Source organism: Scyliorhinus canicula, chromosome 5, assembly GCF_902713615.1.
Source record: "Scyliorhinus canicula chromosome 5, sScyCan1.1, whole genome shotgun sequence".
NCBI classification, from domain to species: Eukaryota; Metazoa; Chordata; class Chondrichthyes; order Carcharhiniformes; family Scyliorhinidae; genus Scyliorhinus; species Scyliorhinus canicula.
Window position 1 is genome coordinate 47,017,356 of NC_052150.1, and position 23,376 is coordinate 47,040,731.

The window sequence follows — 23,376 nt, forward strand, 5'->3', positions numbered from 1 at the left end:
ATTGGGCAGCACGGTAGCAGTGGTTAACACTGTGGCGTCACAGAGCCAGGGTCCCAGGTTCGATTCCCCACTGGGTCACTGTCTGTGCGAAGTCTGCACGTTCTCCCCATGTCTGCGTGGGCTTCGTCCTGGTGCTCCGGTTTCCTCCCATATTACAAAGACGTGCAGGTTAGGTGGATTAGACATGCTAAATTGCCCTTAGTGTCCAAAAAAAGGTTAGGAAGGGTTATTATGTTACGGGGATAGGGTGGAAGTGAGGGTTTAAAGTGGGTCGGTGCAGACTCGATGGGCCGAATGGCCTCCTTCTGCACTGCATGTTCTATGTAATTCTGCAATGAATGCAAATGACATCACACACCGGTTGTTGACATTTGACACAAAACCACTAACTTTTGCAAAACAGAGGCCCCATGCCAAGAGAAAAAATTTTCTAACTTAGACAGCAATGAAGAATTCCACTACCTTCTAAATCTAGGTTTTGGGTGAAGCAAATTGGGCAAATGAGCTACATTTTCAAATAGGTGTTTCAAGTGCCCTCCAGAACCGAGTTTAACCTCCACACAACTTCGACAGGGTACATATACACATTGTTACGACATCCTGGGCTAGGGAGTGGTCAATTCCAACACCCCTTAACCCAGAGTTGCAACACAATTGAATCAACAAATAATTATTAAGAAAAAGTCTTTGGCCCTTGGCTGCCCAATAATTACAGTCACCAGGTTTGTAAATTTAAACACAATTAATTTTTATTAATAACAAGAACTATAATGAAATATAATTGGTTAACTATCTTCTAATTCCTAATCACCCACTTAATTTGCCTCTACCCTCCACACAAAGGACAAACAAACATAGAGGGGAAGAAAGGGGTGAAAATAATAAGTAAATATAAGAGTTCTGCTTCAGATGGTTATTTCCAGCACACTGTCCTTCAAACCAGGCTTAAGGTCGAGATTTTGGCTTTCCAGTCTGCAATGGTTTTGACTATAGATTCATTCTACAGTTTCAGAAATACAGCAGCTTTTCTGGAAAAAGCACAAGAGAAAGAGAGCAGATCCTATCCCCTGAGTGTCCAGAGACCTGACTCTTCTTTCCTTAGGTCTCTGGAAATCATCCCACTCAGGCAAGAATCCAATCACCACCTGTTAGCGAGCAGAATATGGTCTTTTGGCCAATTCGTTGGCCAGCAGCCAACCAAACGAACAGAGACCCACCCCGGTGGGTTTCTCTGACCCCCCGCCGGGCCAGAGAATCGCCGGGGGATGGCGTGAATCCCGCGCCCGCCGGCTGCCGAATTCTCTGACGGCAGGGTTTTGGGCGGGACAGGAATCGGGCCACGCCAGTCGGCGGCCGCTAACAGCGGCCCACCCCGGCGATTCTCTGGCCGAGATGGGCCGAGCGGCCACCCGTTTTAGGCCGGTCCCGCCGGCGTAAATTAGACCTGGTACTTACCAGCGGGACCTGCTCTGCGGGGCAGCCTCCGGGGTCCTCAGGGGGGGCGTGGGGCATCTGGCCCCGTGGGGTGCCCCCATGGTGGCCTGGCCCGCGATCGGGGCCCACCGATCTGCTGGGCGGGCCTGTGCCATGGGGGCACTCTTTCCCTTCGCCGTCACTACTCTCTCTGTCCTACCTCCTCTCTCGCCCTTCATCAGCCACCACACTGGTTTCATGACGACACTGTCGAGGTGACAGAGAATCGCGATATGGCGTCAAATCGGTACCCGTCGCGATTTTGGCATAAGAACCTATCTCCACCCAGGTCGAATTTCGCGATTTCGGCATCGCCAAATGGAGAATTCCACCCCAGAAGCTTGATATTCTAATGAGGGCATCGAGGGAACTGAGAATGGCTGTCTTAGGAAAGTGATTGTGTATTTTCAGCCCATGTTGGTTTGTCCACACAATCGCCTAGATTCTCTGATTCGGAAACTATGTCCCCACGCCGGCGTGAAAACGGTGGTGCAAAACAGCCACCGATTCCTTGTTTCGCTGGAAGCTAGCAGGGAGACAGCGTAGAGCACCCGGCTCTAGCTGCCGATACGGCCTGGAGAATTGCTCGGTCCGTGGCCGCGCGTATGCGCATGACGGCAGCATGCAACATGGCGGCGGCTGCTCGCGGACCCGGCCCGCGAAATAGTTCCCCCTTCGGCCGGCTAGTGCGCCCCAACTGCCCCACAACAGTGCGCTCAGCCCTGAATATGTCCATCCCTGCCCGCGGATTGGCCCTCCCCCGACTGTGGTGGCGCTGGACTGAGTCCGCAGTTTCAGCTGAGTTCCCGACAGGTGAGACCACATGCGACCCATGCCGCCGGGAACTCGGCTGGTTTGGGATGGAATATCGCGGGGTGGGCCTCAGCCAACGTACAGAGGCCGTGGATTCAGGGGCGGAGCATCACAAAAGTGCCGCGGCCCCCGATTTAGGCATCATCGGGGATTGTCCACCCCGTCGCCGAACGCGGTTTAGCATCGGGGATCGGAGAATCCAGCCCACTATCCATCACACCATCTGACCAGATCTGAGTATTACTCACTTGATTAAAGTCGCAAACTTTAATTTCACTGATTTCTGAAAGTCAATTCTTCCCCATTCTCGGACCGCAACACACCTTGAAGCAGTGCTCCAAAATTGCTGTTCATTTTTTTCAATATCTTGCTTACTTGACAGGGCCAACAAACCCATCACAGGTTAGCAATTGAACCAGAAACCCTCATGCATTGCATTCAAAAAAATAATTCTCAGGATGTGGGCATGTCTGGAAAAGCAACCATTTATTGGCTATCCCTGGATGTTCTGTACAATGAAGTAGCTTTCAGAGGACTGTTAACAATCAACCACTGGTGTTACATGTCACCCAGACTAACTTTCCTTCTTGAAAGGACACCAGCAAAGCAGTTAAGATTTTACCGACTTCTTTCCTCGAAAGACAGAATTTTATGGTTGTTCGCTGGCTGGTGTGCAGCGACCAGAACCTGAAAAATGCCATGGGCGGGCATCCCACCATCCTCATTTGCCCACCCCATACTTGTCTGCAAATTTATGTGGGTTGGGCGAGGCCAAGGGCAGCCCACTTGTATCCAAATCAAGACCCTTAAGTAGTCAATTTGGAGGTTGGCGGGAAGAGTCAGAGTAAGGGGGGGCTCAGCAGGTCACCGGTGAGCGGGAGAGAGCGCAAGAGTGAGATAGAGAGATCCCCCTCCCCACCTCAAAGAAGTAGCTTTTGTAAACACAGCAGAATTGTATTTCTCCCAAAATGCTATCATATTATAGAACATAGAACATTACAGCGCAGTACGGGCCCTTCGGCCCTCGATGTTTGCGCCGACCTGTGAAACCATCTGAAGCCTATCTGACCTACACTATTCCATTTTCATCCATATGTCTATCCAGTGACCACTTAAATGCCCTTAAAGTTGGCGAGTCTACTACTGTTGCAGGCAGGGCGTTCCACACCCCTACTACTCTCTGAGTAAGAAACTGCCTCTGATATCTGTCCTATATCTATCACCCCTCAATTTAAAGCTATGTCCCCTCGTGTTGGTCATCACCATCCGAGGAAAAATACTCTCACTGTCCACCCTATCTAACCCTCTGACTATCTTATATGTCTCTATTAAGTCACCTCTCAGCCTTCTCCTCTCTAACGAAAACAGACAAACCATATCAAGTATTTTAAATGGTGTACAGGAATGTGCACATCCAGGAGAGTAGATGTAGAAACCCAACTGTTGCTGCAGTACTTGCTTCAGCTTCTTTTTCTGCCTGGGATATCAAGCCATAAATTGTTTGATTACACTCAGCAGTCGGCTAAAATACTCAGCCGCAGGCCTAGACAACAAAAGAATACACATACACATTTGCAAAATTTGTTTTGTCAGATGAAGAATAAACAAACTTGTAGAAGATGCAGTAGGGTTGAACATTTTGCTCTGCTTATTCCTGCAGGTCTCACAACAGTTACAGAAGAAGTGGGACGGGATTCTCCGTTTGCCGATGCCAAAATCGCATTGGCGATTGGGCAATCACTTTTGACGCCGAAATCAGGGCGGTGCTGGTTTTCAGATGCTCGCCCCCTCCAAATGGCATCAGGGTGAGTATACCGCACACCGTTGGGACGGCCTGAGGACGTCACCTGAAGGGCCTCCCCGATGGGCCGACTTCTCGACGGCGTGGATAACTTGTGGCCTGAGGTTTCATCAACCTCGCATGGCGGCTGCGGACTGTGTCCAACGCCGCCACAGTTGGGGGGGGGGGGGGGGGGGGAGAGAGCTTCAGCAGATGGTGGGGGGGACTGGTGGAAGGTGATCTAGGGGTGGTGAGGGTGGTTATAGGGGGGCATTATCTGGCAGGCCGGGTCAGCGCGCAGCCGGCGCCATGTTGTATGGCATGACCACAGCAGGTCGTAAAACCGGGGGTTTTACATGGCGTGGCTGCTAGCCCCCCACTGGGCGGAGCATCGGCGTGAAGGCGACACCGACTTTTTTCGTCCTAAGGCTAGACACATGCTCCGGACATAGCCTCAAAATTGGAGAATCCAGCCTATGGTTTTGTGATGAGAATCGCAGAGACAATATCAAAATTTTAAAAGTTCAAGCTGCAAGCAAATGCTTCACCACAATAGCTTTCATTGTAATTCTGCTTTGGTACACTATCTGGTACAGGTCCGTAAGTCACAACACATTCTTAATTAGTTAAGAGAGGCAGTATTAGTATTAATGACGGTCCTGATCCTGAAAGCAACAATCTGCCCGCCGGGCCGGAGAATCGGCAGGGGGCCACGCGAATCGCGCCACGCCGTCGGGACGCCATTCCCCGCCTGTGATACCCGTAACAAAGGCATCCCGCATGAGTAAGTCGGAATGTTCTGTGGCCGTGAGGGCCTGGCAGTCGCAGTCTCGTACTAGAGGTATAAGGGCCCTCCAAAAGTCCTCAATCGACTCACTCGGCTGTTGGACGCGAGTAGAGAGTAGATGTCTCGCAAACAGGGTGTTCGTCAACTGTGCGTAGTTCTCTTTGAGCAGTTCCATGGCCCGGGCGTAGTCAGGCGCATCACGAAATTAGCGGAAACACGCTGGAGCTGAGTCTTGAGTAAAGTAGCTGTCATTTTTGTGCCTCCGAAGGTGGAGGGTCTGCTGAAGAGATGTAGGCCTCGAGAACTGCAAGCCAGTGAACAAAGTCTTTCCTAGCGTGGGGCGACTGCGGATCCAGCTGCAGGCGGTCAGGTTGATCCTGATGTCCATGGTGTAATGAAAATCTCACTGTAATAAATTGTGGCGCTAACAATTGTACACGAAGACTCGAGTGAAGTACAAGAGAGGCTTTATTACAGTGAGATGCTATTCCTCCGGCGGCAGCTGTAAAATGGCATCTCAGTGAAACTTACAAATATTTATACAGCTCCCTGTGGGCGGAGCTAGCCGGCAGGGGCTTACCGGAGAAACCTGTAATACAGGTACGGCCATACATCCCCCCTACTGCAAGCACACATATGTACAGTGGTTGGATCACCACACTCATGATGGAGGGTAGGTCAATACTGATAAAGCAATTGAAGATGGTGCTTAGGCCTGGGGCACTGCCCTGAGGAGCTCTTGCTACAATCACCTTTTCTTGTGATGGGTATGAATCCATTCAATAGTCAGTTTTCTACCCTAGTAACCACTGACTCCTAATTTTCCAGGACTCCTTGATGCCACACGCAGTCAAATCCTACCTTGGTGATAGGCAGACACATCTCTGGGATTCAGCACTTTGTCCATGTTTGGACAAAGCTGTAATGAGGCCTGGAACAGGGTGGCCCTGACGGAAAACAAACCAAAGATCAGTGAGCAAGTTATTAGTGAAAGTTCTGCTTGATAGCACTGTTGACAACACCTTTCATCACTCTGATAATGAATGTAAGTAAAATGATGGGGAGATAACTGGCTGGATTAGACTTGTCCTGATTTTTGTAGACAGGACAGACCTGAAAATGAAAAAATGAAAATTTGCTTATTGTCACGAGTAGGCTTCAATGAAGTTACCGTGAAAAGCCACTAGTCGCCACATTCCGGCGCCTGTCCGGGGAGGCAGATACGGGAACCTGGTACCTGGTTAATTTCCACAATGTTAGATAGTTTACAGTGTTGTAACTGTACTGGAACAGCTTAGCTAAAGATTTGGCTAGTGTGGGGCACATTCTTGAAACACCCTTGCTGGTGCAAAGAAAGGTATTTGTTCGCTGCATTAAAAAGCATCATCTTTAACAAAATACTAGGAACATTCTGAGCAGTGAAACAAACAAGTGCATCATGAAAGTATTACTAGCAGAAATGATGCAGTGCATCAAAAACGGACATCAATGACGAAAAAACTGACTTCAATAAAAAACAGGACTGATACACCATCAATAATAGATGATGAATGATAAACGTAACTAAGGCATTAATACACTAAACAGCAAGCCTCCTGCCCTCTGGCCCCGAACTGCGTCCAGAGGCAGAGACCTGCCACTTTATACAGGAGGCCTGAGGGGAGGAGCCACAGGCGGAGGCCAGCCTGGACAATCCCAGGCATGTACAATACAGCACAGTGAATATAATACAATAACGTGGTTCACCACAGTCACCCCCTGTTTAAAAAAAGTCCGGCTGGGGTAAGATCTGTCGGGGGCCTTGACCTTACCGCTATGACCCGCCTCAGTCCGGCTGTGGTGTTGGCGCCGGCGTCGAGACCCTGCCGCGTCCGGGAGCGTGTTGTCTTCTTCTTCGCCCAGAGGTTGAGTTGGGCGAAGGGGGGTGTATGGGCGGAGGTAGTGGTGCTTGTCCTCGGTGGGCCTGCAGGCGTCAGTTCATGAGGGAGGTGGGCGGAGACGGTGTAGGGTGGGGGGTGGTGGTGATGGTCGCTGGGGATCCTGCAGGAGCCAAATCCCAAGGGAGACCGTGTCCTGCCGCCCATCCTTGTGTGTCATGTAGGCATATTCAGGGTTGCATGGAGCAGCAGGACCTTCTCGACGAGGGGGGTCGGTTTTATGGCTCCTCGCATGGTGCCGGAGAAGGACGGGGCTCCGGGACTGTCAGCCAGGAACGGAAGCGGGTGGACTTCCTGGGGAAGGCAAACATATGCTCATGACGAGTCTGGTTAGTGGCCGTACATAGAAGCGACCGGATGGAGTGGAGCGCATCGGGGAGGACCACCTTGCCAGCAGGAGACTGGGAGACTTTTCGACCGTAAGGGCCAGTAGGACGCTCTTCCAGACCGTCGCGTTCTCCCTCTCCACCTGTCCGTTTCCCCGGGGGTTATAGCTGGTTGTCCTGCCGAGGCAATGCCTTTGCTGAGCAGGAACTCATCGCTCATAAAGGAGGAGCCCTGATCACTGTGGATGTAGCAGGGAACCCGAACAGGGTGAAAAGGCAGCGTAGAGCCTTGATAATGGAGGCAGAGGTCATGTCAGAGCAGGTGATGGTGAAGGGGAATCTGGAGTACTCGTCAACGATGTTGAGGAAGTACTCGTTACGGTCAGTGGAGAGGAGAGGCCCTTTGAGGTCCATGCTGAGGCGCTCAAAAGGGCGGGAAGCCTTTTTCCAGATGTGCTCTGTCTGGCCCTTAGAAGTGCGGTTTGCACTCCGCTGCAGACCTGGCAGTCCCTGGTCACGGACCTGACCTCCTCGATGGAGTAGGGGCAGGAGCCTTGATAAAGTGGAAAAGCTGGTGACCCCCCGGATGACCCCAGGGGCTGGTTTAGCACACTGGGCTAAATCACTGGCTTTAAAGCCGACCAAGCAGCTTGGTTCGATTCCCGTACCAGCCTGCCCGGACAGGCGCCGTAATGTGGCAACTAGGGGCTTTTCACAGTGACTTAATTGAAGCCTACTCGTGACAATAAGCGATTTTCATTTCATTTCATGACAGAGGTCATTGTGGAGGGCCCTGAGTCGGTCTCTTGTGCGCTGGCACATGTACCGCAGGAGAGGGCATCTGGGGGCTCATTGAGATTCCCGGGCCAATACAAGATGTCATAGCTGTAGGTGGAGAGCTCGATCCTCCACCTCAGGATCTTGTCGTTCTTGATTTTGCCCCGCTGTGTATTGGTAAAACATGAAGGCAACCGACCATTGGTCAGTGAGGGGAGTGCATCGCCTGCAGGCCAGGTAATGCCACCTGGCCCGTAGAAGTCTCACAGCTTCTACTATGGCTTGGGCCTCCTTTTCGACGGAGGAGTGTCGTATTTCAGAGGCATGGAGGGTACCGGAGAAGAAAGCCACGGGCCTGCCCGCCTTGGTTGAGTGTAGTGGCCAGAGCAAAGTTCGACTCATGGCTCTCCACTTGGAAAGAGATGGACTCATCCACCGCATGCATCGCGGCTTTGGCGATGTCTGCTTTGATGCGATCGAAGGCCAGTCGGGCCTCAGTCGCCAGGGGAAAACATGGTGGACTTGATCAGTGGGCGGCTTGTCCGCGTAGGTGGGGACCCACTGGGCATAATAAGAGAAGAACCCAGGCATTTCTTCAAGGCCTGGGGCAGTGAGGAAGGGGGAGGTTACGGGAGGGGGCGCTTGCAGTCGGGGTCGGGCCCTAGAATGCCAGGCAGATTGTGCAGAAATCACATTTCTCCCTATCATAAGTTAGGTTCAGCAGTTTTGCGGTGTGGAGGAAGCGCCGGAGTTCTCGTCATAGTCCTGCTGGTCACTGCCGCAGATGGAAACGTTGTCTAGGTACGGGAACATGGCCCGCAGCCCGTACTTGTCGACCATTCGGTCTATTTCCCTTTGGAAGACCGAGGCCCCGTTGGTGACACCGAAGGGGGACCCTGAGGAAGTGATAGAGGCGGCACGTCTGCCTCGAAGGCAGTGCATTGGTAAGTCCTCCGGGCGGATAGGTAGCTGGTGATACGCAGACTTCAAGTCGACTGTAGAGAAGACTTGATACTGCACAATCTGATTGACCATGTCAGATATGCGGGGGAGGGGGTACGCATCGAGCTGCGTGTACCGGTTGATGGTCTGGCTATAAATCGATGACAATCCGGTGCTTCTCCCCAGTCTTGACGCCACCACTTGGCCTCTCCAGGGGCTGTTACTAGCCTTGATGTCCCCTCTCGCAGGAGTCGCTGGACCTCTGACCTAATGAAGGCCCCTGTCCTGGGCACTGTAGCGTCTGCTTCTGGTAGCGACGGGCTTACAGTCCGGGGTAAGGTTGCGAAAAGGGAGGGTGGGCTGACCTTAAGGGTCGCGAGGCTTACGATGGTATGGGGGGGGGCAGGAGTCCGTTGAACTTTAGAGTAAGGCTCTGGAGATGTCACTGGAAGTCGAGCCCCCAGTAATAGGGCAGCGCAGAAATGGGGAAGGATGGAGAGCCTAAAGTTGATGTACTCTACGCCTTGCACAGTGAGGGTCGCGACACAGTTACCCCCGGATCTCCACCACGTGGGATCCGGAAGCGAGGGAGATTTTCTGGGTCGCGGGTAGGATGGGGAGGGAGGCAACGCCTTAACGTATCTGGGTGTATGAAGCTGTCTGTGCTCCCGGAGTCGAAAAGGCAGGCCATCTTGTGCCCGTTGATGCGGACGGTCATCGTGGACTTCGCGAGATGGTGCGGCCGGGACTGGTTGAGTGTGATGGAGGCGAGTGTTGGAAGGTGGTCGGGTAGGTCGGTTGGAGGTGGCGGCGGCCAGTGTACGGCCGGGTAAGCAGCGGCTGCCGGGAGGCTGCGGACAGGTCCCCAAGATGGCGGCCCCCATGAGTTGCACGTGGTGGGTGAGGTTCAAGTGGCATCCAAGATGCGGCCCCCGTGGGTCGCAAGAGGCGAATGGGATGTAAGATGCCATCCAAGATGGCGGCCCCCGTGGGTCGCACGTGGCGGGTGGAGGTGTAAGGATGGCGTCCAAGATGGCGGCCACCGTGGGTCGCACGTGACGGTCAAAATTAAAGATGGCGGCACCACGGGGCGCACATGGCGGGTGGGCACGGCAGCTGGGGGCGACCCTGACAGGCAGCAGGCAGCGCTGCTGGGCCTAGAAATTTTGGGGGGTGGGGGGGGGGGGGGGGGGGGGTCGGACCTGGCAGGCTTTTGCGAAGTGGCCTTTCTTCCCACAGCGTTTACAGGTTGCGTTCGTGCCGGGCAGCGTTGTCGGGGGTGATTACTCTGGCTACAGAAGTAGCACTTCGGGCCACCGGCGTTGGCGGGCGGCTGCGGAGTGCAGGCTTGCGTCGCACCCGGGTCGGTTGATGGCTTCGCCTCACGGAGGTGCAGTGCGGTCAGAAGTGTAGGCCCCCATGTTCGGGGAGGCCACTTCCAGTGAGTTGGAGAATTGTACTGTCTCTGGGAGGCCAAGTGTGCCCCCCTTCTAATAACACGCTGGCGGATATAGTTCAAGTGCATGCCCGCGACATAGCGTCCCTGATCATCAGCTCCGCGTGCTGGGTAGCCGATATCGCCCGGCAGTCATAGTTCCGGCAGAGGACACGAAGGCACACAGGAATCTGTGAGTGATTCCCCAGGGCAGTTGGCATCTCGTGGCGAGGAGGTGCCTAGCATATACCTGGTTTAACGATTCACGCATGTCCTTTTAGCAGAGTTATTGCCTCGCGTACGAGGGGGCGTCCCCTGATGAGGTTAAAGACTCTTGGGCTCACCCATGGCGTGACAACCTGCTTCTTCTGGAGGTCTGTGATGTCTTTGTTGAAAGATGTGAGGTACGCCTCGAAGCCAGCTTAGCCAGTGTTCAAAGTCTCTCTAGCGTCAGCTGCTTGTGGGTCCAGTTGCAAGCGATCAGGCTTGAGTGAGGAGTTCATCTTGAGTGAAGTCCATCTTTAGAAGTTTAGTGTAATTACATTGATACACCATCAATAATAGACGACGAGTGATAACGTAACTGAGGCTTTAATACACTAAACAGCAAGCCTCCTGCCTCTGGACCCGAACTGGGTCCGGAAGCAGAGACCCTGTCAACTTTTATACAGAAGCCCTGAGGGGAGGAGCCACAGGCGGAGCTGGCCTGGACAAGCCCAATGGCATGTACAATACCGCACAGTGAATATAATGCAATAATCGTGGTTCACCACAAGGACTGACTCGCAATCATCCATTTTACATGAAGACATAAAGTAATATCTTTCCCAGAAACTCCTCAAAGTGGAACAATGCATCATCACTAAAGATTTCCAATGCCTGTAATGCCAAACTGTTTCATATGTGCATTTGTAGCATGCTATCTCTTAAGAAAGCTCTGCAAAATTCTACATTCACAGGATGAAACTGCAAAACGATAGCCTCTATGAACCACACCACTGACCTCTTTGCTTACCCTCCCATTCCCATGGCAACTGGCCTGGTACTGCATCAGATACTGATGGTGACCCTACATAACTTCAGACCACGACATCCCATCATATCCAAACTTAGCACTGGACTACACATTCTATGTAAAAGGCAAATCAGATTCTTGACTGTCCAATTTATTAAAAATAAATTTACATTGGCCATTCATTTTTCCAATTAAGGGACAATTTAGCGTGGCCACTCCACCTAACTGCACATCTTTGGGTTGTGGGGGCGAAATCCACACAACATGGGGAGAATGGGCAAACTCCACATGGACAGTGGCCCAGAGCCGGGATCGAACCTGGGACCTCAGCGCCGTGAGGCAGCAGTGATAACCACTGCACCACCATGCTTGGCCCTTGACTACAATTTTAACCTCCATTAATTAATAGCATTCCTTCCATTACAAATCCAGAAATCAAAAATATCAAATTTACAATGTTATAAGTTGTCATTTTAGATGGACAATTTTACTTGTTTATGCAGCCGGCATATGAACAGACTATGAACATTTCTCTGAATAGCAATAATCTAAATATAACATAAATATATTTGTGCATTTGCCACAAGATTCTAGAAAAGAAAGCTGATAACTAATGTGTTCAAAATGAAAACAAAGGCCTTAATTTGATGCTGCTGAGATTAAAATAATACATTCCAATCATACATTGCTTAAATGGTTAATTTCAAGCAAATCAGCACTCCTAACAATCCATCAGGGCCATTAATTTAGATGTGAAGAGATAAGCAGCCTGTAGCCAAGCATTCTGCCAACTGCATAGTGGTACAGCTAGAATGCAGTAAGCTCACAACCACATCTGTCACTCCAAGTGACCCAAAAAAAAAGCAAAGGAAAACGATGGTGCATTAAAATGCAATGTTAAGGTGTACATTGTCGAGCTTCTTTTAGACATTTTATTTACCATGCTTGTTTGAAAATGGTCATATTATCCTTCACCTCGACACTGAGGATTGTGAAGGGAAAATTCAGGCATATCCAGTTCAAAACTAGTCTGATTTGTTCATACATACGGGGTGCCATAACACTTCCTTGGGAAGACCCAAATGTGTAATCTAATCATAACAATTCACCTTTCTCCATCATATCACCATTCGCCTTTTTACAAAATCAGATTTGAATCTGCTTTAAAAAAAAAGGGAAATTGGCTAAGGTAATAATAATAATTTGTTTTTGTGTCACAAGTAGGTTTTATATTAACACTGCACTGAACTTACTGTGAAAATCCCCTAGTCACCACACTACGGCGCTTGTTCGGGTACACTGAGGGAGAATTCAGAATGTCCAATTCACCTAACAAGCACGTTTTTCAGGACTTGTGGGAGGAAACTGGAGCATCCGAGTAAACCCAGGCAGACGCGGGGAGAACGTGTGGACTCCGCACAAACAGTGACCCAAAGTCAGGAATTGAACCTGGGTCCCTGGTGCTGTGAAGCAAACAGTGCTAAAACACTATGCTACCGTGCCTCCCTTACAGGGGCTGTTCAAACTGAATCACACTCGTTACGTGCGCCCCTTTAGTCCTGGAATTCCCGGAAATTGGGTCCTGTTTGTACTTATTTCCTGAAGCACTATGCTTCAGATGAACCTATGTTAAATTGATGTGGATATATCGATTGAACCTTTACATTGTGGCCCTTGAAGCTTCAGGGCATACATCTATATGGCCCACAAAGCCAAAAGCTTGAATGCCCTGCTCCAGACAACCTGGTGGCACATCATATTTGTACACAACACCACTTACTGGGGAAGCCAGCCTTATTGAGCTTCAAGTCAGATAATACTTTCCTGATCTTAGTAAAGTGCTTAAAGCTTAAGAAAATGCATCTCTTTACCAAGAACGGGAAAGACCAGTAAGAGATGCACCATGGTTAAAATTTACTCTTCCCTACCAACTATTCAGTGGAGATACCAATCTTAGGTTAAACTTTCAGGTGTACTGCAACAGGAGGCCAATGGAACATAGTGAAAATACAAATGAATAGATTGTCCTAAATAAACAGAGCACAGTTCATCCAGAAGTTCACAAGGAAAGGAATACCAAAGAAGCAAAGAAGCAGGAGGTATTTATTACCTTATTACAAAACAATGGGGAATTTCATTTTCTAATGGTGGTATGCTGAAAGTACAGAGTTCTCCATTCGCCCTGATTCACTTTCTGCCTCTCAACCCTCACTCTTCTTACTCCCCCCAAAATGGTTAATTTATTGCAGTGAACCTTGCCATGCCTACAACTTTAGGAAGAATATCAATGTCATGGGAAAGCGACAGAAGAGAGTTATAAGGAGGAACTAGAGTAGTAACTGATGAATAGTTCTGATGAAAGGTCATCAAGCCAAAACATTCACCCTGTTTTTCTTTCCACAGATGGGACCAGACCTGCTGCGTATTTCCAGCATTTTATTTTTTTTCAAATTCCCAGCATCCGCAGTATTTTGCTTTTGGTCCAGAGAATAGTGTCCCTCTTCATCAGAGCACTGAAATTTAAAAGACAATCTAATAGAGGTGTTCAAAATTATAAGTACCGGTGACAAGTTAGACGGGGGAAAGCTATTTCCATTGGTTAGTGAGTCTGTAAATTGAGACCATAGATTTATCTTCACCAACATAATGAAATAGGAGATTGGAATCCTCACTTACAAAATATGCCAAAACCTTGAATGCCTTGCCAAAAACAATGGGAGAAGAAAATCCAGAATGTAGCATTTCAAAGTGAAGTAAATACATATTTCAAAATAAATATTTAAAAGAGTATGGGACAAGGGCAGAGGAATGGAGCTAATTGAATAGCTCTTTCAAAGAGTTCCACAGACACCATGAGGCAAATGACCTCCTCTTACATTGAAAATTTCTATGTTGCATTCTAGAAAGCAGAAATTAGCCAATTATTGGCCTTTAACATACATTTTAAGCAAGATAACTGAATAAAATATGTTTTTTTTAAAGTCTGCACCAGTTAAAACTCAGGATTAATGGAATGTGCCACACCCTACCAGAAGCAATGCAGATGGTAGCCTACAATTCAAAGAGAGCAAATGTAACCAGTCAACCTCACTATACCATCAGGGTGTCACTCGGCAGAAAAGGTAATAACATATGAAACATAGATACGTATTTTTGTTCGGGTAAAGTTCTTTGAAAGACCTTTCTAATTGGTTCAATTCACTTGCTCTTCCCCCATTGTCCTGCATATTTTCCTCATCACATATACATCCAATTCTCTCTAGAAAGTTATTATTGAATCTGTTTCAATAACTCCCCTCCCCTCTGCCATAAGGCATTATATTCCACTTAATAAATTAACTCAATGCATTAAACAAAATCTTAGATTCAATGACAAATTAACATCTTGAAATATAAAAAATCTATTGCATTTTCTCTCTGTATCAGTGTCTTCAATGCAGCTTGCTTGCCTGTGGTTTCCTCAAACAATTACAAGTGAGATTTCAGTTCCTCACAACAAATCATTCACTGTCAGATTCTACTTTCACCTTAGTCCAGAATCTAGAGGTTTGCTTACCTACCTACCTATATAACACGGCAACAAATTAGTAAGGTAAACTTTCCTGGAAATTAAGATGATGTTGTTTACAAACAAATATGCACACTGCCAAGTATTAATTAGGTGTATTCTGTACATGCACCTGAAAAGGTAGCATTGATGCAGCACTAAACCATCCAACAAACTGCACAATGTCATCTTTAAGCAAATTAAGATATTACAGACCAATTCAAATTCAAACTTTAAAAATCCCTACTAGTTCTAACATGTGCACACCTAAATTTAAAAATAAAACTGTCGAACTGCAGAAGGAATTTGTGTGCCTCTTCATTCTACAGAAAGGCGTGTTCGCTGTTTATTCTAATTTTCAGGATATTGCATGTGGTACAATTTTTCACAAAGACAATAATGCATTCACTATTACTTAGAATAATTAAAATAATGGGAGAAATTATTAGAAAACTGAATTGAGACAAGCTGCATCAGCAGCAAGTTCGATGAAAACAGACCAGCTTGTCACTTTCAGGCTAGGCTAATTGGTCTCCTGAAACATGCAATGGCCCACTTAAGCTTCCCAAGAGACTACTCCCCCAAGTGCAAACTGTCATAAAGAAATACATCGAGATAGTCATCCCTGAGACTCTTAAAAGCTTGTCAGCAGCAGAGACCGCCTCTTACAAGCCCCCAACCCAGGCACTGAGATTCAAAAGGTCGTTCCTTCCGATTCCATCTCATCACCTTAAAAGCATTCTTGTGTTTCTGCATAGTTTACTAGCGAGGGGAGGGAGGGACGATGAGGGAATAACAATGGACTAACATTTACAGAAGATGCCAGATTTTCAACAAACAACTTGACATTTTCTCCTCAAGGTTCTCAGCATCAGTTCACTATAGACAAGGCCTACAGACACAGAGAAGCTACTTGCTTAGAATCGTTTTAATATGATGCATGCATTATTTATTGCACTATAATTACAGGAGAGCCGAAATTTGATTTAAAAATTGTAGGAAGCATGTGACAGCTCCATCAGAAAATACCATGTTGCAGGAAACTGCTATTTTATTCCGTTACATAACACAAATCCTTCAATATTTCACAATTGCGATATCAAAGCCCACAGTCGTCTCCCGGTTATCCTTATTTTAGGAAAAGGTGGAGACAAACCTCAATAAATGCAGAAGGAAGAAACGAACACTGCATCAACAAGCAGAGCTCCCCGACACACAATCAAAGGCGGACATCAGATCTCCCTTCATATTTGTTTTTGGCAGCATTTAGCGACCACTTCTCAAAACAAAACAAAAAAGTTGATGCCAAAAAATTGGTGCGAGGAAAAAAATATATATAATTACCTGCTGTGCTTTTTGTCTGCGGTGCTGCAGATGTATAAAAGGAGGAGGTTTGAGAGGTGGGGGAGGGCGGGGGAGAAGGAGGAGGATGTATGAGGAGGAAGATGTATGAGGAGAGAGGTGGGGACTGAGTGCTTCCCTCAGCTTCGAAGCGCTCGCTCGCTCGCTCGCACTCTCAACCGCTGCCCAGCTGGCGCGCGCTCCTGGCTCTTGCCTGGCTGGCTGACTGACAGCCCGGGTCAGGGCGCGCGTACCCAAACGTGCACGTGCGTCCCCTTCCACTCCATTCCAAATAAAGGCACGCGCGCTCCATTTGCCCGGCGCGCGCGCACCCGCAGCCCGAGCTGCCAACCGCCGGGGAGCGGGCCCCTCCCTCCCCACCACTAGCGCGCGCGCGCGCGCACCCTCCAAATAAGGACAAGGCAGCGAGGCGAGCTGCTGCTGTCCACTCTGGAGCATTTGGGTTTTACGTTCCCAGGCGTTGCGGGCCGTGTGCTTTACACAAATCGCATTTGCCTTTGTGTTTTTTTTTTTCTTGCCCGGACCTTCAAACGCAGAAGGCGTTTCAATGGATGGGAGAGAACAGTTTACTGACGAAATTGAGCTCAGCGAGCTGTAAGCTCCTGGTGACTCATCGCTGTACCATGGCGACAATTTTGGCTCCGAATGTAATTTTGATTTGCTCCAGGAGCCCAAAGATTGTTGAATTAACTGCCCAACAGTAAAATAAAATCCCTTACTCTTCAACCTTCCATAGCATTGCACATGCCAAAATCCAGCATTAAACATATTTATACTTTGAAGTATACATACAAACACACATAGAAAATAGAAGCAGAAGGAGGCCATTCGGCCTTTGAGCCTGCTCCACCATTCATGGCTGTTCAAGTTCAATACCCTGATCCCAGCTCCCCCCCCCCCCCCCCATATCACTTGATTCCTTTAGCCCTAGGGAGCTATGCCTAATTCCTTCTTGAAATTGCACAATGTTTTGGCCTCCGCTACTTTCTGTGGTAGTTAATTCCACAGATCCGCCACTCTGGGTGGATAACCTCACGTTTATCCACATTATACTGCACCTGCCATGCATATCCCCACTCACTCAGCTTATCCAAATCCTGCTGATGCATCTCTGCATTCTCACAGCTCTCACCTAACTTTGCATCATGTGCAAATTTGGAGATAATACATTTATTTTCCTCGTCCAAAACATTAATATATAATGTGAACAGTTGGGGTCCTAGCACAGATCCCTGCAGTACCTTACTAGTCACTGCCTGCCAATCGGAAAAAGACCCATTTATTCCAATTTTTTTGCTTCCTGTCTGCTACCCACAATCCCATGCGCTTTAACTTCACGTAGTAATCTGCTATGTGAGTCCTTAGCAAAAGCATTATGAAAATTGAAATAAACAACATCCACCGGTTCTCCCTGGTCTACTCTACTAGTTACATCTTCAAAGAATTCTAGTAGATTTGTCAAGAATGATTCCTCTTTCATAAATCCATGCTGACTTTGTCTGATTATACCACTGCTTTCCAAATGCTGTGCTCTGAAATCCTTGACAATGGACTCTAGCAACTTCCCTACTACTGACATAAGGCTCACTGGTCTATAGTTGCCTGTTTTCTCTCCACCTCCCTTTTTGAATAGCGGGGTTATATTAGCTACCCTCCAATCTGCAGGGACCATTCCAGAGTCCAAAGAATTTTGGAAAATGACTACCAATGGATCTACTATTTCTAGGGCCAATTCCTTAGGTACTCTGACATGAAGATTATCAGGCCCGGAGGTTTATCCACCTTCAATCCCATTAATTTCCCCAAACCCATTTCTTTACTAATACTAATTTCCTTCAGCTCCTCACTGAAACTTGTGTTTCTCAAAAAGTCCGGTACATCATTCTTGTCTTCCTTTGTGAAGACAGAAGCAAAGTATGAATTTTGTTCCTCAGGCCATTTCTTTGTTCCCCATTATGAATTCCCCCGTTTCTGACTGTAAGGTGTCTACATTAATTTTTCTCAGTATTTTTCTTTTACATGCCTATAGAACTTTTATAGTCTGTTTTATATCCCCCGCTAGTTTACTTTCATATTGTATTTTCACCTTCTTAATCAATCCCTTAGTCCCACCTTTGCTGAATTTTAAACTGTTCCCAATCCTCAGGTCTATTGCTTTTTCTTGCTAATTTGTACGCCTCTTCTTTGAATCTAATACTATCTCTAATTTCCATGTAAGCCATGGTTTGGCCACAGTTCCCTTTCTACTGTTGCACCAAATTGGAATAAACAATTTTTGGAGGTTCACCTACTCGTTCCTTGAATGCCTGCCATTGCCTGTCCACTGTCCTTCCTTTCAGTAATGTTTCCTAGTCCATCATAGCCAGCTCATGACTCATACCATCATAGTTACCTTTATCTCAGAATCAACAACCTCACTATCCACCTTGATTAGGAATTTTATCATATTATGGTCACTCATCCCCAAGGGTTCTCTCACAACCAGATTTGAACAAATCCTTTCTCATTGCTCAATACCCAGTCCAAGAATCCCTGTTCCCTTGTTGGCTCCTCAATGTATTGGTTCAGAAAACCATCCCATATACACTCCAGAAATTCCCCCTTTATTGTACTGTGAATAATTTGACTCACCCAATCTATATGCAGATTAAAGTTACCCATAATCTTCCTTTATCACATGCATCTCTGATTTCTTGTCTAATACTATTCCCAACATTACCACTTATCTGGTGGTCTATATAATAATAATAATCTTTATTGTCACAAGTAGGCTTACATTAACAGTGCAATGAAGTTACTGTGAAAAGTCCCTAGTCGCCACATTCCGGCACCTGTTTGGATACATGGAGGGAGAATTCAGAATGTTCAAATTACCTAACAGCATGTCTTTCAGGACTTGTGGGAGGAAACTGGAGCATCCGGAGCAAACCCATGCAGACATGGGGAGAACATGCAGACTCTGCACATATCACTCCTATGAATGATTTTTGCCCCTTGGTGTTTCTTAACTTGACCCATACAGATTCCACATCATCTGTGCTAATATCTTTCCTCAATATTGTATGAATATCTTCTTTAGTCAGCAATGCAATTCCACCACCTTTTCTTTTCTGTCTATCCTTCCTAAAACTGAATAGCCCTCAATGTTTAGTTCCCATCCTTGCTCACTTTGGAGCCATGTCACCAAAATCCCAACTATATCATACCCCTTTACATCAATTTGTGCAACTAATTCAACCATTTTATTTTGAATGCTCTGTGCGTCGGTATAAGACCTTAAGGCTAGTCCTTTTATGTTCCTTATCCCATCCCTACTAATTTTTAGTGTCATTACCCGATACATGCCTTTCACTTCTCTTATTCTCCTTACTGGCTTTTTCTCTGGTTCTTGATTCCCCTGCTCTGAATACTTACATAGGTTCCAATCCCCATGCCATATTAATTTAAATCCTCCCCACCACTCCAGCAAGTACACGCCCCCCTCCCCTCCCCCCACCTCCCGAAATACATCAGTCCCGGTCCTGCCCAGGTGTAACCCGTCCAGTTTGTACAGGTCCCACCTCCCCAGAACCGGTCCCAATGCTCAAGGAATCTGAAGCCCTCCCCCTCACGCCATCTCTTCAGCTAAATATTCATCCTATATATCCTGCTATTTCTACTCTGACTAGCACGTGGCACTGGTAGTAATCCTGAGATCACTATCATTGAGGTCCGACTTCTCAACTTTCTTCCAAACTCCCTATATTCTGCTTTTAGCATCTCATCCCTTTTTTTTTACCTATGCTGTTGGTACCAATGTGTACCACTCCCACTGGCCGTTCACCCTCCCCCTCCAGAATGTCTTGTTACTGGTCCGAGACATTCTTGACCCTTGCACCACGGAGGCAACACACCATCCCAGAGTCTCATTGGTGGCCACAGGAATGCCTGCCTATTCCCCTTACAAGTGAATCCCCTATAACTATTGCATTCCCACACTTTTTACTCCTCCCCTCTGCACCAGAATCAACCATGGTGCAACAAATTTGGCTGTTGCTGTTTTTCCCTGCAAGGTCATTCCCCTCAACAGGATCCAAAGTGGGATATTTATTTTGCAGGGGAATGGCCACAGGAGATTCCTGCACTGTTTGTAATGCTTATTCTGAAATATGAGACCAATACAGTTAACTGTCTAATACTTCACTTAATGACTTCTAAAACAATGCTGTGTTTTTGACTTAAGTGTAATTATGATTACTACATATTTGTTTTTGATGCCTCCAGTGCCTTGGATAACATAATTGCCAATTAAGGCAGAATCCAATACTAAAACTGACCTGTCAAATTCAGTGGGCCTAGCCTTGCCACGTAAGTGACCGTGAAGTCCGCAACGCGGGAACAGTTGACCTCAGATATACAGTTGCATATTGAATTTTCAAATTCTTGATTTCCAAAAGTTTGCTACATGCATCCCACCCGGCTCACCCATTAACCCTGCTCTCACTCATTAATAATCATGCACAATGATTCAAGCCATTCATCCCCTTCTCCCTTTGGTTTTAAAGGCACTTTACCAGAGAGAGAGGAGAGAAATCAAGTTAAGTAGACATGGAGACAAAAGATTTAAGAGGTGACGAATATCATGGTCACAATTGTACATTTAGAAGTTTTTGGAAAAGGGATAGAAAAATGCTGGAGCAGAATGGTTGAAGAGAAGAGTTCCAAAAATAGAGTGATGGGGGAGCGGAGACAATGCCACCAAGCGTGGAGAAAAGGAAAGGGAAATGTTTAAAAATAGGTCCGATTCAGAGTTGGAGCAAAGGATGTAATACTGAAGGAGTTTGCAAACAAGGTTTGGGAAAGGTCATGGAGGGATTTGAAGGCGATGACAAGGATTTTAAATTCACTGCATGGGGACAGGCGTCAATGTAGATACAGTACTGAAATGAGTTTCCTGATTGGATGAATCTCTTAGGCTAATAGAGAAGCTCAGTGGTTCCATTCCAGCGGGGGTGGGGGTGTGATACAGCAGGAACTCTGTGTTCCCCTCAAAAATATATTTTGATCCGCACACATACATTTGCATCCTAATGGTGTGGCAAGCACAGAGCAAGAAAATGAGTCATCGCAATCACTGCTTCATCGCTCCGTACTGCATCTCAACTACACTGATGAAAGATATAGTCTTTCCCTGACAGCTGCTTTAAGCAAACAAAGTTCCATCAGCCTTAAGTAAGCTACTTAGGCTGTCCATTATCTTTGCAGGCTACTGAAATCATGGCAAGCAATTGACGTTGTAGATTTAATATCCATATCTGTTAGTGTTGCTACAGGGTAACATTAATGCTACAGTTAGACATAGGATTCTAAACTAAAGGCAACTTCCTGTACAACTACAACACAACGTGAAAAATTGCCCAGGTAGGACCTGTGCACAAAAAGCAGGACAAATCCACCCCGCCCAATTACCAGTGTACTCTCGATCATCAGTAAAGTGATGAAAGGAGTCATCAACAGTGCTCTCAAGCACCACTTGCCTTGGAAGAACCTGCTTACCTATGCAGTTTGGGTTCTGCCAGGGTCACTTAGCTCCTGACCTGATTACAGCCTCAGCTCAAACATGGGGCAGCACAGTAGTACAAATGGATAGCACTGTGGCTTCACAGCGCTCGGGCCCCAAGTTCGATTCCCCACTGGGTCACTGTCTGTGCGGAATCTGCACGTTCTTCCCACGTGTCTGCGTAGGTTTTCCTCCGGGTGCTCCGGTTTCCTCCCACAGTCCAAAGATGTGCAAGTTAGGTGCATTGGCTATGATAAATTTCCCTTAGACTCCATTGGCTGGAGTCATGCACAGAACGATGGAAGATGATTGTGGTGGTTGGAGGGCAATCATCTCAACTCCAGGACATCACTGCAGGAGTTTCTCAGGGTCATGTCCTAAGCCCAACCATCTTCAGCTGCTTCATCAATGACTTTCCTTCCCTCATAAGGTCAGATGTGAGGATGTTTGTTGATGATTGCACAATGTTCAGCACCATTTGTGACTTCTCAGATGCTGAAGTAGTCAATATCCAAATGCAGCAAGACCTAGAACAATATCCAGGCTTAGGCTAACAAGTGCAAATAATATTTGTGGCTCATAAGTGCCAGAGCAATAACCATCTCCCACAAGAGAGAATCTAACCATTGCCCTGCCACATTCAATGATATTACTATCGCTGAATCCCTCAGCATAAACATCCTGGAGCTTACCATTAACCGAAACTGAACTGAACTAGCCACATAAATACTGTGGCTACATGAGGAGTCAAGAGGCTAGGAATCCTGTGAAGAGTACTCACCTCTTGACTCTCCCAAGCCTGCCCACCATCTACAAGACACAGTCAGGATTGTGATGGAATATTCTCCACTTGTCTGGATAAGTATATCTCCAACAACACTCAAGAAGCTCGACACCATCCAAGACAAAGCAGCAGCCCGTTTTATAGCTACCCTTTCCACTAACATTCAATCCCTCCACCACCGACAAACAGTGGCAGCCATGTGCATCATCTACAAGAAACGCTGCAGGAAATCGCCAAGGTTCCTTAGGCTGCACCTTCCAAACACATGACCACAAACATCAAGAAGGACAGAGCAGCAGATACCCCGGAACACCACCGCATGGAGGTTCCTCTCCAAGTCACTCACCACCCGACATGGAAATATATCACCGTTCCTTCGCTGTTGCTGGTCAAACCCCTGATACTCCCTCCCTAACAGCACAGTGGATGTACCTACACCTCAGGGACTGCTGTGGTTCAAGAAGACAACTCACCACCACCTTCTGAAGGGTAATTAGGGATGGGCAATGAATGCTGGCCTAACCAGCGACACCTACATCCTGTAAATGAATTTTTAAAAATCTTGCAAACCCATGATAGCTACCATCTAGAAGGACAAGAGAAGCAGATGCATGGGAACATCACCATCTGGAAGTTCCCCTCAAACCCACTCATCATTGTGATTTGGAAATATATTGCCATTCATTCACTGTCGCTGGGTCAAAAATCCTGGAATTCCCTCCCTAACAGCACTGTGGGTATGCCTAAACCACATGAACTGCAGCGGTTCAAGAAGGCAGCTCGCTACGACCTTCCCAACGGCAATTAGAGATGGGTCATAAATGGCCAGTGACACCCACACCACATGAATGAATTTTTT

The 23,376-nt window shown here is 47.3% G+C and overlaps 1 protein-coding gene across 1 annotated transcript in view; it reads right to left on the bottom strand.

Annotated features, from left to right (window-relative positions):
* cap2 (cyclase associated actin cytoskeleton regulatory protein 2) overlaps positions 1–16,398 on the bottom strand; it is a 323,980-nt gene extending 307,582 nt beyond the window's left edge. The window contains exon 1 of the mRNA XM_038796992.1: positions 16,177–16,398. The gene's annotated coding sequence lies outside the window, so the exon portion shown is untranslated. The remainder of the gene's footprint in view (positions 1–16,176) is intronic.
* Positions 16,399–23,376: the final 6,978 nt, after the last annotated feature.